The sequence below is a fragment of the Filicampus tigris genome, chromosome 4 (genome assembly GCF_054856515.1).
Source record: "Filicampus tigris isolate MCC_2025a chromosome 4, RoL_Ftig_1.0, whole genome shotgun sequence".
NCBI lineage: Eukaryota > Metazoa > Chordata > Actinopteri > Syngnathiformes > Syngnathidae > Filicampus > Filicampus tigris.
Genome location: NC_141220.1, coordinates 2,765,874 through 2,778,869, shown reverse-complemented (window position 1 = coordinate 2,778,869; position 12,996 = coordinate 2,765,874).

Genomic DNA, 12,996 nt, shown 5'->3' with positions numbered 1-12,996 from the left:
ATTTTTTCCTCTGTACTATGTACAGGCCGAAATGAGTGTTCCTCATATTTTTTATGTAGATGTAGGTTGGTGTGTATACACATGTGTATATACACATGTTACTGCGTATATCTACATAGGTTTGATTCTAAATGTTTGCCGTCAATGTTATACATTAATGGCCACATTATGCCGCCGCCCCTGTGTGACCTATATCTTTGCTACTGTAACAACGAAAATTTCCCCACTGTGGGATCAATAAAGGCATTCTTATCTTCTTATCTTATCTTATCTTATCTTATGTATCCTTGAGCAAGGTACTGAACCCCCAGTTGCTCCTGATGCTGCGTCATCGGGAGGTAGATGAGGTACAGTGTGAAGCGCTTTGAGTACCAAAGGTAGAAAAGTGCGATACAAGTGACAGTCCATTTGCCATTTACACACAAATAATAGTGAACCATAACATATAATTGATAATTGGTCAAACAAGATAGATAGATAGATAGATAGATAGATAGAAACACACAGACAGGGCATGTGTAATAAAAACAAAAATATGTATTGATCAAGTCAAAACTGACCTGACTAAAATTGTTTTCCTTTTTCCTTATTATTTTTTCTATTTATAATAATTGAAAGTAGGGCGGTACGGTGGTCGACTGGTTAGCACGTCCGCCTCACAGTTCAGAGGTCATGGGTTCGATCCCGGCTCCGGCCTCCCTGTGTGGAGTTTGCATGTTCTCCCCGTGCCTGCGTGAATTTTCTCAGGGTACTCCGGTTTCCTCCCACATTCCAAAAACATGCATGGTAAGTGGATTGGATTCTCTAAATTGCCCCTTGGTGTGATTGTGAGTGCGGATGTTCATCTCTGTGTGCCCTGCGATTGGCTGGCAACCAATTCAGGGTGTCCCCCGCCTACTGCCCGAAGACAGCTGGCATAAGCTCCAGCACGCCCCGCGACCCTTGTGAGGATAAGCGGTATCGATAATGGATGGATGGATAATTGAAAGTTCAATTAGTTCTAATATTCTTTTACTACATGGAGACAAAAATTTGAAGTGATTTGAAAAAAAAGGTAAATAAGAAACGAGCGCATAAGACTCTAATAATGGCGTCTATTGTGGTTTGTCCGATTGATGGTGCCGTAGCGTGATGGCATTTGTCACTGGCAGATGATTTGCATTTTGATTGCAAACAGCCAATCAGAATCACTACGTTTTACATATGGCAATTGATGGCACTAAGTTCTATAAATCATATCTAAAAAGCACAGTGACTTATTTTTTTGCAGTTTATTCGCTTCGTTTTACTTAGGTTTGTTCCTGCTTGTATTTTGTGTCTATGACTTGCATTTTATTTTATAAAACCATGACAGTGATTACTGTCACAAACAATAACTTGTCAGCCCTTTTAATTGTTGTCATTGGTTTAAAGACAATTGAAATGCTTAGCAGAGAGTTGACTCGTGCACTTACGTTGTTGCGTGAAGTTCCAAGTGCGACAAGAACTTTTTATTTGAGTATTGCTGGAAGTAATAGCTTAAAATCAAGTGATGTTATGAACTGCCGTACTTGCTAAATGATGTCAACATATGTATTAAAGTCCTGATATTTGTAACGCGTTGCCAGTCTCAGTAACTGTAATAATATTACAAAAACAAAAATCTGAGTAACAAGTTACATTACGTCGTTACTGCCTAAATGTAATATATTACTGTATTGCGTTTTATATATATATATATATATATATATATATATATATATATATATATATATATATATACTGAATATTTCTCTCACTGAGCACAATCTTCCTGTCCCAACACATGAAGTTCAGATCTTCCTTAGACAACCACAATTATGCCATTCTTAATATTCAATACAATAAAAAAACAATGAAACACAAATTCAAAAATAATTTCATAATAGTTTACAAAAAATGTAAAAGCATATTTTTTTTCATGAATCTCACTGGGTGGGCAGTCTGTCAATCTGGGTGGGCCGGTGCACACACAAGCCCACCCATAGCTCCGCCCCTGACACACACACTATACCACACTTTTACATACTCCAGCTATCTTTGTATGTATTTTTGTATTCTATTTTGTTAACCAATAAAGCACTTTAAAAATAAATAAAAAATATAAAACCATCATGAAAATTCAAAATATTTTCAGATTTTTTTTTTTTTACTAAGAACTAAACTAAAAAATGGCAGTGACTATTTTTGATGTTTGTTTGGAGCAAAATCATTGAGTCTCTTGGGAATGTTTGGCACAAGTCCACTTGAATATTGACTACAGAAGAATTAGGATTTTTCATCGTATCACAGAGTTTTACAATTGCCTGACAGTACATTAGAATAAGCATTCTGTGTTGTAAAACGGTGTGGGTATCCCTTCACATTTTCTGTTAGTCCTAACCTGCAGACTATTAAGAAAAAAAGACAAGTGAGGCCTGTTGACTATTTAGCCATTATTTTTTGAAAAATAATTATCAACTTACTGATGCTGTTTATAACATCACCCTATGTTTGGTGTGCAGACTTGCCCTGTACGGAGGCTTCTACTGGCCAACGTAGCGTTCAGTGGAAAATCCCCTCATGAATACTCTATTCAGTTGTAAAGTTGTAGGGAGCTAGCTGGGGACGGTGGTTCTGATTACTGCTAATCTTGCAGGTAATGGTTGCATTTACAAAAGAAAGGTGGCCAATTGTAGGCTGTTGAGTTGTTAGTTCAAAATCTCACAGCCTTTTGGCTGTGCTCTAGATTTTAGAGCGGGGGTAAGAAAACCCTCAGTCTTCCTAGTGCTAATTAGTTTTCAGTTGAAGTCCAGTTCAGTCCATCTTCACACTCGCCACTAGGGGTGGCACGTGCTCTACCAATGTGCACTTTGGTTGTTGAGATGCGTATTCCAGGTGGGTGGTGATGTCTGGGGAATCTTATCCTGGGGGTGTGATGTCTCGGCCAAGCCGCCAGAGACACGGCTTGATTGAATGAAGCCACAGGGGGTCCGGCGTTTTATGCAGGTTTTGGCCTTGTTGTGACGCCCCTGCTGAGATAGCACGTCCACGCTACCTGGGGTTAAAAGGGAAAGACCATGCGTTGGTCTGCCTTTTGCTCCGGCAGGTCGCTCCAAAGGCTGGGTGCTGGCACTTCAAAAAGGGCCAACTATGTGTATTCCTGGACTGGCTGGGTCAAGCTCTGTGCTCACCGGATCTGGCACCCATTTCGTTACAACAGGAACGGACAACACTGATAAAATTGACATTGGCCGTACAGATTCACAGTGTGCAACGTACATGTTTGAAAAAGTGTCCCTACTTGTACTAATGTCATGTCATCTTCCAAACCGCTTATCCTATACAGGGTCGCGGGGAGTTGCTGGAGCCTATCCCAGCCGTCAATGGGCGAAGGCAGACTACCCCCCGAACTGGTCGCCAGCCAGTCGCAGGGCACACATAGACACTGTCACTGAGCGGGAATCGATCCCACGCTGCCCGCACACAACTCAGGCGTGTGTACCACTACACTATCAGTGGACCTCCTACTTGTACTAATCACACCAAAAGTGTACAACTTGACAGGTATGGATGTAGCACCCTGAGATTTACAAATCAGTCCATTGCAGCGATAGTATGAAATGAGTAGGAAGTGAGCTATGAATTTTTGTATGTCCCATTTTTTTTACAGTGTTTGTACATTTACAGGGGGCATACTTTTGCACCCTTGGCCAAGAGGATTCATTCGATTGACTTAAGATGGCACTACCCAAGTCTGAAGACCTTTGACAACAGCAGGGGAGACAATCATGAATTGTCGAAATACTATGACGCATCAAATTTCATGATAACTTGCATTTCATATTTCCTTTGCCACAAAAGAGGCCACTAAAGAGGCCGCAAAAGAGGAAGAGGCTTAACAACTCCCCTGCACATGCTTAAAAAAAATGCATAAAGCCCGTTTGATCTTCCGAGATTACCTTGGGCATTATGCCCTCCAAACGGTGAGCTAGCACCTTGGCAAGAATCTTGATGTCAACTGACAGAAGTGAGATAGGACGATATGATGCACAATCTGTTGGGCCTTTGCCCTTCTTGTAGATAAGCGATATAGAAGCTTGTCTAAGTGTCATAGGCAAGGAGCCATCAATGTATGATTGACTAAACATTTCTAGTAGAAGTGGCTTAAGCAGTTCTGAGAACCATTGAAAGAACTCCACCGAATAGCCATCCATGCCTGGTGCGGTTCCACTGCGCATTGAATGAATGGCCTCTTGAATTTCACACAGTGTCAAAGGGACATCTAGTGTCTGATAATCAATTGGCGAAACATTCGATAGTCAACTTATCAAAAAACTACGTGATTGACTTTCATCATTAACAGACTCAGAAGTGTATAGTTTGGAGTAAAATGACCTGAATGTATCATTTATCTTTCCCGGATCAGAGGTAAGAGAGTCTGACTCGTCACGGGCTTGGATGATTTGGTTGGAAGCCGATCTGGCTTTCAGCTGATGCGCCAACAGGCCCGCTTTGTCACCCTGTTCGTACATGGACCCACGTGATTGGAGGAGGAGACGTTCCGCTTCTGACGTTAAAAGAAGATCAAGCTCAGTCTGAAGTTCTAACCTCCCCTTGTATAAGTCAGCCGACTGAGAAGTAGATATTACAGCATCAAGTTTGCCTACAGCTTCCTCCAAATCTCTCTGGCAGGTTCTGCGCAGCATGTTCACATGTGACGTGGACAAAATAATTCTCCCTCTGACATAAGCCTTCAGAGTTTCCCAAAGTAGTGAGGGAGAGGTTTCATCATTTTTATTGGTCTCACAAAAAAACTTAATCGAATCCTCAACATATTTGCAAAAATTTGTGTCAGCTAATAATACTGGGTCTAAGCGCCAAGTCCTGTACTCATTTTGGTTTGAGGTCAAAACGCACATCTAAAATCACAGTAGAATGATCAAACGCCACGATGGGGGAATACTGTGTAAATCAAATCAAATCAAATCAAATTTATTTATATAGTACTTTTCATACAAAAAGAATGCAACTCAAAGTGCTGTCCAGTAAAAATGTCCAAAACACAACATAAAAAGGAAGACCCGCTCCCTCCCTCCCTCCCAACAAACCCAAAGATATATATCCGCCAGTACATCAGCACTTGCACTTACACACACACACACACACACACCCCACATATACACACAAAGCACACAACCGTATAAACTTTGTTAAAAAAGACATGACAAGGCACAGAGGAACCATATGGGAAAGGGTACCCAAGGGGGGCTCGTTCACGCCGAGGGGAATGACAGTCCACGGGCCACAGGAAGTGCCGCCATCACAGAGACCCCCGGCCCGGATCAGCCGGGTGGACCCAACACAAAATGTAGAGGCCCTCGGTCACCCGGACCCAAGGAGCCCCTGCGATGACGGCCCCTGCGGGAAGGGCAGCCACCCCCCCCAACGCGGAGGGCCCCCCATGAGGAAGCACTGGAGCTAAAAGCTAACAACAACAGTAATATAATTGAAGAATCAGTAAACTAAGAGAAGAAGAATCCTGAGTCAAAAGAAAAGATAAATTACTTAAAATGAGGTAAAAGCCAAACTAAAAAGGTGTGTCTTGAGCTTCCTCTTAAAGACATCAACAGTCTCTGAGGACCTGACGTCCTCTGGCAGGCTATTCCAAAGTTGAGGACCAAAATGGCTGAATGCTGCCTTGCCATGCGTTTTGGTCCTCACCCTTGGAATAATTAAAAGGCCGGCGGCAGAGGACCTCAGGATCCGCGAGGGCTGGTATGATAAAAGCAAATCGGATAAATAAGATGGCCCAAGACCATTAAGACATTTATAAACTAATAAAAGTATCTGGTGTAATGTGCTCCAGAGCAGGGCGTTACAATAATCAAAACGACAGGAAATAAAAGCATGCATCAGCACTTCCGTGTTAGCCTGAGAGAGAAACGGGCGGACCCTGGCGATGTTCTTAAGGTGATAGAAACCTATCTTGGTTACATTTTTTTATATGAGGAATAAAACTGAGCTCAGAATCAAAGATGACGCCCAGATTCTTCACACATTCTGAGGGTTTAAAATCTTGTAGTTTTGGTCAAAGTTTCTCTCTCTGACCTTCAGGGCCGATAACTAAAACCTCAGTTTTGTCCTGATTGAGCTGTAGGAAATTCTCTGCCATCCATGACTTAATATCTAAAATGCAATTTAAAAGGGTATCAATGGGTCCTGTTTCATCAGGAGACACGGCAATATACAGCTGTGTGTCATCAGCATTGCTGTGGAAGCTGACGCCGTGTCTCCTGATGACACCCCCAAGGGGAAGCATATAAAGATTAAAAAGTATTGGACCTAAAATTGAACCTTGGGGAACCCCACATTTAATTTCATGGGTTCTCGAGGAACAAGTATCCATACTTACAAAAAAAGATCGGTCTGTGAGATAGGAATAAAACCAGTTAAAAGTAGTACCAGAGATGCCCACTAGGTTTTTAAGTCTATTTAATAAAATTTGGTGATCTATTGTATCAAAAGCAGCGCTTAAATCCAGTAGCACCAAGACTGTGAGTTTTCTCACGACTGCAGTATATCTAATATCATTTAAAATCCTTAAAAGAGCAGTCTCAGTACTGTGGTTCATCCTAAAACCAGATTGATATTTCTCTAAGATATTATTTGTGTGTAAAAAGTGATTTAACTGGAGGAACACCAGTTTTTCTAAAATCTTACTTAAAAATGGTAAGTTGGATACAGGCCTGTAATTATTAAAAACGCTGGGGTCAGAGTTCCTCTTCTTCAGAAGGGGCTTCACAGCCGCCATTTTAAAGGTGGTGGGGAAGACACCCGTCTGGAGAGAGCAATTGACTATGTTTAAAATTTGTTCCTCAAAGAATCCATAAAATATCTTAAAAAGAAATGTGGGAATTGGATCCAAAAGGCAGGTTGTTGGATTTACCTGGGAGAAAAACTCGACCAAGTGTCCTTGCGTCAACCAGGGCAAAACTTTCCAGTGTTTCTTCAGGTAAATGTGATTGTCCAGGTTAACTGAAACTTATGGTTTGACGGGCTAAAAAACTGGATCTTATGTTATTGATTTTACTTCTGAAGTGGTCTGCAAAGTCCTCACAGAGAGTGTCTGTTGGTCTCTGTGGGGACTTGTTAAGATCAGAGCTAGTTAAAAGTTCAAAGGTGGAGAAGAGGAATCTGGGGTTGTTTCTATTAACTGTAATGAGGTTTGAAAAATAGGAAATTTTTGCCTTTTTGACTGTTTTATTGTAGCATTTTAGTTGTTCACATAATATTTCGTGGTGTACTGTAAGTCTAATCCTTCTCCACCTTCTTTCTGCACCCCTGCATTTTCTTTTTGAAATTGTGATTTAATTATTTCTCCACGGGGGTACAGTCTTTGCTTTTGTCATTTTTATTAAAAGTAGAGCTACTGAGTCTAGGGCTGATTTCAGGTTCTGGTTAAAATTGTCAACAGTAAGATCACAGGGTGCAGGTAAAATGTTGGCAGGAGTGCACTTTAAAATGTCGATTTCGTGGTGTACTGTAAGTCTAATCCTTCTCCACCTTCTTTCTGCACCCCTGCATTTTCTTTTTGAAATTGTGATTTAATTATTTCTCCACGGGGGTACAGTCTTTGCTTTTGTCATTTTTATTAAAAGTAGAGCTACTGAGTCTAGGGCTGATTTCAGGTTCTGGTTAAAATTGTCAACAATAAGATCACAGGGTGCAGGTAAAATGTTGGCAGGAGTGCACTTTAAAATGTCGATAAAATTTGCAGCCACATCAGAAGCGTTTCCTCACTGTTCTCACCTGGGCTGCCGGATGGTTAAAACCGGCGATGTTAAAATACACACAGTAATGGTCTGACACAGCCAGGTCAACAACAGAGGACACACCTGCGGTCAGGCCATAGGTAATGACCAAATCTAGGGTGTGTCCTCAGCTGTGAGACATGCTGTTTAAAATCCATGCTGTTTAAAAGGTTTAAAAATTCTCTGGACAGTGGGTCCGAGATATCATCGACATGTACATTAAAATCGCTGGTTATTAAAATTCTGTTACAAGTAGAATATAAAATGGATAAGAATTCTGAAAACTCTTTAATAAAAAAGGGGAGTGATGGGGAGGTCTATAAACGGTAACGCAGAGTATAGGAGGACTGCTAAAAACAAAGTCATGATGTTCAAATGATAAATAGCTGTTAAAAATGATCTCCTTTGAGAAAAGAGTATTATTAAAAATTGATGCAGTCCCACCCCCTCTTTTCCCATCCCTGGTAGAAAATAAAAAGTTAAAATTCAGTCGGCAAGCCTCGGTGAGTGTAACTGGGGCATCTGTACCTAGCCATATCTCAGATAAAATAATACCTTGTAAATTGTTGTCTAAAATCAGGTCATTAATGATAAAAGTTTTGTTTGTAAGGGAGCACATGTTCAGCACAGCCAGGTTGATTTCTGTGCTGGACGTGCGCTCACGTAGGCACGGAAAAGAATAGTTAAAATAAACAAGATTCCCATTACTAAGACCTCGTTTTTTGTGTGTGCGAGGGAAGCGTCTGCCAGTGATAGTTTGGATGGGGAAGCTGACCGGTGGTGGTGATGCTAATGGGGGCCTGCAAGGAGAGCCGGTGAGGAGGGTGGTGGTGTGAGCAGCTGAGATTGGTCTGTCAGTGGCTATAGGGAAATTGTTATTGTGGTGTGAGGAAGCGGGAACAGGTGCTGGGTGATTAGTAGTCATCTTGAGTCAGCTGGGAGTGGAGTTACTGACTGCATGGTGGATGTTAGCAACTAAAATGGAGCACCCTAAATAATTAGGATGCACACCGTCCGTCTGATAAAACAACCGACGATTCCATAATAAGTTAAAATTGTCAATAAAAGTTAAATGAAGGTGGGCGCAAGTATGTAGTAGCCATGTGTTAAGGCTTAAAAGGCGGATGAAGTGCTCGACTCCGCGCTACAGCGTCTGCAAAATGCCGCTCACCCAAACCGACAGACCACAGGTGCTTAGCAGGGCAAAGAGGGCATGAAAGTCTGTCTTTGTCAGTTCCGACTGTCGACGTATTGTTTCATTCGTCCCGATGTGAACAATGAGCCGGGTTATGAATGGTGGAAGAGAGTGAAGAACGCTGGGCAGGATGTCAACTATGTCCATCTATCAGAGAAAACTATTTGTGAGCGTGTGAGAAAAAAGAATACTGCCAGAGGGGTGTGAAAACCTCCACGGGTCGACATACCTAAATTGATCCATAAAAGTCAAGAGGGTTTGAGCCATTTTCGAAAGTGAGGCAGGACGCGAACTCGATCTAGCCAATAATGTGTCTATAACACAGTTCATATCACCCCCCAATATCAGAGAATGTGAGTTCAGGTTCGGGATAGCGGACAGCAACAACTTCATAATCTTTATGATCATCCCTTGTTCGGGGCATAAACTGATTCCAGAACTACTGGCTTCTGGTATAGCGTACCTGCAACAATCACATAACGACCCTCTGTGTCAAGAACTGTTTTTGTGAAAATAAAGGGTACTGTCTTTTTAATCAGTATGGCTGTGCCTCTAGTCTTCAAATTGAATTTAGAATGAATAATATGGCCAATCCAGTACCTGCTCAACTTTCTATGATCAGAGTTTTTCAGGTGTATCTCCCGAAGAACATTATATCAGCATTAAGATTTTTGTTGTGCGTCATCATTTTAGTCCGCTTTACAGCCGCATTCAGCCCGCCAGTATTCAAAGAAATGATCCTTACCATTGGCCCACCGGCCACCTCCCTATTAATCAAGTCGGCCATGGGACCAAACAGGATGGAAAGAGCAACCAGTTAGCAACGTACATTCGCTGCAGTCGGGGAGGAGTCTCGATGCGTCTCCTTTGGCATGGTGGCACTTGTTAGACTCGCCTCTCGCGGCTCGTGCACGGACGTCATCTTTCCTTTTTCTCTTTAAATCGCCTTCATCATCAAGGATGACAACATCTTTGGCTTCCGTTTAGCTCCGAATAGACTCTACTCGAGCATCAGCCTGTAATTCTCCGTTCAAAAGTAAGTCCTCCCTCGTTTTAGGCCTTGCTCAGATGTGCCATCTAGCACCAAGCAATCACAGTGCTTATTTGAGAATTATACCAAAGTTTGTACGTACGTGCACTTCTAGTTATATAGAACAAAGGTAGGTTTATTCTTTATTTTGATTAACCCATCCATTACCTATCGCTTATCTAAGGTCGGGTCGCGGAGGCAGCAGCTTCAGCAGGTAAGCCCGGGCTTTCCTCTCCCCAGCCAAATCTTCCAATGCTTCCAGAGGGCATTCCCAAGCCAGCCGGGAGACATAGTCCTGGGTCATCCCCGGGGCCTCCTACCAGTGGGACATGTCCAGAACACCTCACCAGTGAGGCATCCAGGAGACATCCTAATCAGATGCCCGAGCCACCTCATCTGGCTCCTATCAACGTGGAGGAGCAGCAGGCAGCTCGACTTTGCGTCCCTCCCGGGTGACCAAGCTTCTTACCCTATCTCTAAGAGAGAGCCCAGATACCCTGCGTTGGAAACCCATTTCAGCCGCTTGTATCCGGGATCTTGTTCTTTCGGTCACGACCCTCGTGACCATAGGTGAGGGTAAGGTGAGGGTCCATTAAGAACTGTGTGGTCAAAAGCTAGACCCAAGCCTTGGTTTAATGATAGAATTCACGCAGCTAAACAGGATTGCCGGAGACCCACAGCTTTTGACCATAGGTGAAGGTAGGAACGTAGATCGACTGGGAAACCAAGAGTTTCGCCTTTCGGCTCAGCTCCTTCTTCACCATGACAGACTGATACAGAGTCAACGTCACAGCAGACGCTGCACCGATCCGCCTGTCGATCTCCCATTCCATCCTGCCCTCACTCGTGAACAAGACACCAAAATACTGAAACTCCTCCACTTGGGGCAGGATCTCATCCCTGACCTGGAGAGGTCACTCCACTCTTTTCCAACTGAGGACCAAGATCTCAGATTTAGAGGTGCTAATTTTCATCCCAACTGCTTCACACTCGGCTGCAAACTGCTCTAGTGAAAGTTGGAGATCACGGCTTGAAGAAACCGGTACCACATCACCTGCAAAAAGCAGAGATACAATACTGACGCAAGCAAACCGGACCCTCTCAACGCCTCGGCCGTACCTAGGAATTCTGACCATAAATGTTATGAACAGAAACGGTGACAAAGGACAGCCTTGGTGGAGTCCAAACGTCACTGAAAACGAATCTGATTTACTGCCAGCAATGCGGACCATACTCTGACATCAGCAGAACAGGGACCTAACAGCCAATATTAGGAAGCTTGGTACCTCAAACTCCCGAAGCACCTCCCACAGAACTCCCCGAGGGACCCAGTCGAACACCTTCTCCAGTCCACAAGTCCACAAAGCACATGTAGACTGGTTGTAGACTGGTAAACTCCCATGCACCCTCAAGGACCCTGCTGAGGGTGTAGAGCTGGTCCACTGTTCCACGGCCGGGATGAAAACCACATTGCTCCTCCTGAACCTAAGATTCAACCTCCCGATGGACTCTTCTCTCCAGCACCCTTGTATAGACCTATCCAGGGAGGCTGATGAGTGTGATTCCTCTGTAATAGGAACACACCCTCCAGTCCCCCTTCTTCAAAAGGCGGACCACCACCCCGGTTGCCCAATCCAGAGGCAATGTGCCCGATGGCCACGCAATTATGTAGATGAGTGTCAACCATGACAGCCCCACAACATCCAGAGCCTTTAGAAACTCTGGGCGGATCTCATCCACCCCCGGCGCTTTGGCACTGAAGAGCTTTTTAACCACTTCGGTTACTTTAAACCCCAGAGGTAAGCGAGCCCACCTCGGAGTCTCCAGGCTCTGCTTCCTCATTTTCCATGGCCTCAACGAACTCCTTTTTGCCTCAGCGACAGCGACTGACCCCTCTCTTTACCCGAGTGGCCAACACATGCGGCTGCAAATCCCATGATATGACGACAAAGTCGATCATTGAACTGCGGCCTAGGGTGTCCTAGTGCCAAGTGAACATATGGACACCCTTATGTTTGAACATGGTACTCGTCGTGGACAATCCGTGACGAGCACAGAAGTTCAGTAACAGAACACCACTCAGATTGGGGTAGGGGCGTTCCTCTCAATCACGCCCTTCCAGGTCTCACTGTCATTGCCCACGTGAGCGTTAAAGTACCCCAGCAGAACGATGGAGTCCCCAGGTGGCGCGCTCTCCAGCACACCCTCCAAGGACTCCAAGAAGGGTGGGTACCCTGAAGCGGAGGGAGGCTACCCTCTCGTCCACTGGGGTGAACCCCAATGTACAGGTGCCCTGCCGGGGCGCAATAAGTAGGCCCACACCTGCTTGGCACCTCTCACCATGGGCAACTCCAGAGTGGAAGAGTGTCCAACCCCTCTCGACAGGACTGGTACCAGAGCCCAAGCTGTGAGGGGAGGTGAGCTTGACTATATCTAGTTAGAATTTCTCAGCCTCGCACACCAGCTCGGGCACCTTGTGACATTCCATGTCCCAAGAGCTAGTTTCTGAAGCCGGGCATCAGACAGCCAAGATCCCTGCCTTTTGCCGCCGCCCAGCTCACAGGACACCCGACCCGTTTGGCCCTCCCTACAGTTGATGAGCCCATGAGAAGGGGGACCCAGATTAACTTTTCGGGCTGAGCGTGGCCGGACCCCATAAGTGCAGGCCCAGCCACCAGGTGTTCGCCAGCGAGCCCGACCTCCAGGCCTGGCTCCAAAGGGGGGGGCCCGGAGACCTGCATCTGGTCAAAGGAAAACTGGATCCAATGTTGACTTTCATCATTAAGGGTCTGTGAGCCGTACTTGGTCTGGTCCCTCACCTAGGACCTGTTTGCTGTAGGTGACCCTGCCAGGGGCATAAAGCCCCAGACAACTTAGATCCTCAGATCATTGAAACACGCAAACCACTCTACCACGGAAATGTGACGGCTCAGGGAGGGGTATTTTGATTATTATTATTT